Consider the following 2,984-nt stretch of genomic DNA (forward strand, 5'->3'; position numbering starts at 1 on the left):
TCATGTTGTAACGGCTGGATGGTTGATGCGTACATGCTGATTCCGGTGCTATCAGAGCCGATCCGCGCATCACTATGGCTTAATAATCAACTCAGTCAATAAAAACAACCCGTCCTGTGTTAGGAGTGTATGTCGCTGACAGAAAGAAAGAAAGAAAAGGAAAAAAAAGATAGAAAAGCAGCATACACCTCACATATTTATTTCTCTTTTTTTTTTCTTTTTTTTTTTCTTTCAAACCTGTCTGCATTAGTCTTCGTAGCTTAGCGCCACAAAAGGGTGTAAGCTTTTTATGAAGACTGATGCACTGTTAATCTTGCAGTCAAGTATTTTATACCCATACTGTGCGTGGTTGTGACCGTCACCCACCCTCCCTGGAGACTAGCCTATCAGCCTTTATTGGAAAAACGTCCTAATACGACCCAGAGAGGGCCGTGATACACCGTAGTGTGTCAAGGGGAAAGTAAGGGACAGACGGGGGATTGAGGGACAGGTGCTTAAGTCCTGAGTTATATAGCGACAGTGCATGCGGAGAAGAAGGAGAAAACAAACAAACAAGCAAACAAACAAACAAACATACAAACAAAACAAAACAAAAAACAAAAAACAGAGGAGAAACAGGCAGTGTAGCTGATGTATTGTGGCCTTGAGGTTGTTGTGCTCCGTACAGATTACCGAAAATAAACAAATAAATGTATAATAAAGAGAAAAAAAACAAAAACAAAAGAGAAGTCTATACTGAACACCAGAAATGTGAGAGTCCTGGTGGTGGAGGAAAGCCCGATTGTGGAGAAGAGTTGCCAGCGCAGTGTGGTAGGTTTGAGAAGCAACTGAGCCCCTTTTGAGTGATCCCATCGGTTCTTTGCGATGCGTCACGGGGCTGAAGTATCGAACATGCATGTGTGACCATCACCAGGGACCAGGGCCAATGTCCCAGCCCTGCAGGAGAAGGCGGGCGACAAAGCACCCCAGAGGCCGCAGAGGCCGCAAAACACCACGCAGGCCCTAGGACCCGGGGCAGCAATGGCCAGCACCCCCAGAGAGCCAGAGACACACCCCAGATGGGCGGGGCAGGAAGGCCCGCCCACCCGCAGCCCAACGCAGACCCCCCCCAGCCATAAGGCACCTGTAACGTGTTCCCATCTGTCCCCCAAGATGTAGGTGTGTGTTTTTTTGGTTCATAGTTTTTGATTGAAGTGCGATTTATTCGCGTTTAGAGGGAATTATTTTTACCGGCAATTACCGGATAACAGAAACGTGGGCACAGTTATCTATATAAAATACACAGACTAACTAACTAACTGATTGCCTAACATAAACAATTGAAAACTGAAAAAAATTAGCTTGCACCGTTAGCTCCGGTAAGGGAAAGCATGAGGGAAAGCAGCTGACTGGAAGTCACACACAAAAACACGGAAGTTGATCACTATTTACTTCCGTGTTTAAAAATAAAGTGGATAGGGGAGAAAAGTTCGGACGATTCCAAGGGCCCCTAACTGACAGGGGCCCCAAAAATAGGTAAAAATTAATATAAAATTATCAAACCATCATCATTAAGAATATATATTTTTTTTTATATAGTAATAAAATAAATGATCTCTTTGTTACTTGTGTTTGGCAGTAAAAGTTAAATATCCCCATTGACCAAAAAGTAAACATCCATATTGACTGATCACCCCCCTGTATCTGCATGAAATGGATTGGTCCTGCCTTAGCGCACTGACGGTGACGGTGCCTAGTAGCAGTCAGCAGTTGCGCTAGAACGCTACAGTCATCATCATGCTACCTGGTACTAGAAAATCCGGTTTTCAAAAAAGGAAAGAGAGAAAGGAGAGAGAGGAGAAGCAAAAGAAAGGGTGTCAATATGTGAGCCAGTTTTTCTCCAAGAAAGGTGGGTAGCCTGTAGTCTGTGAATAGTAGAAATGAACCTGTTAGCTTAATGTCCATAGTGAAATAAGCTAGCTACAGACTAGGGCCTGGATTTTGGGCTTTTTGGGATTTTTTATTTTTTTTTAACAGCCAACACATTTAATATGATATAAATTATGAGCTCATACCACACCAGCTGGCCACCATTTTTCTACACTGATATTTGGTTGAATTTAGGTTGTGATGTCAGAATACCAAAATTATTGGACAAAATTATTGGACAAATTAAAGGACAATGCCAATGTCAGTTGCCGTAGAATACTGACAACACATGACGTTGATATTTTGTTAGTTTTAAGTTGTGTTTTTAAGTAAACAAACTCCAGCAGTTTTTCTCATGCAAACGTTATCTTGATGTAAGATATGTAAGGTATGGAGAACAGCACACTTCCTTCTGTGCAGTAACAGGAAATAGTGCCTATATGAAACTGCTCACAGGAGAGGAAAAATATGTAATTTAGATTTTTGGGTGAACTGTTCCTTTGAACCCGCATTGTTTTTCCGAATTTCCTAGTTTCCAATTCTACTGTATAAACAAAGGAGTCCTTGATTTATTCTATTATATCTGACAGAAATACTAACTTACCGATGTTGATACAGAGCAGTGGTTCCCCAGCCACAGGGTCCAGATTTCTCCTAAGTCATTAGTTCAAGGTCCACACAGTTTAATATAGTTAGCGTCATACTTGAGTTTGGCCATGTCATCGAGATAGTTTACTGTCTCTGTTAAGTAGCTATAGGTACTCTTCACCAGGAAACAGCACTTCAAAATAAAAGCTCTGTGCTATGTGCTTCAAAATACAGTGTTTTTTTTTTGTTTTGTTTTTGTTTTGTTTACAAACTTGACACATTAGCGTCACTTGCTGTCCATTCAGAATGGACCTGCAACCCACTTTTGGACCTTGACCCACCAGTTGGGAACCACTGATACAGAGCATGATGATTTCATTGAGATATATTATTGTTGCAACAACTGACAGCTGCACAGCCCAGTAAGCTTGTGTTGCTTATATACAGGTAAAAAGATGTCTAGGATTTCCAGCTGGGTTACATTTGTT

The sequence above is a fragment of the Epinephelus moara genome, chromosome 20 (assembly GCF_006386435.1).
Source record: "Epinephelus moara isolate mb chromosome 20, YSFRI_EMoa_1.0, whole genome shotgun sequence".
NCBI classification, from domain to species: Eukaryota; Metazoa; Chordata; class Actinopteri; order Perciformes; family Serranidae; genus Epinephelus; species Epinephelus moara.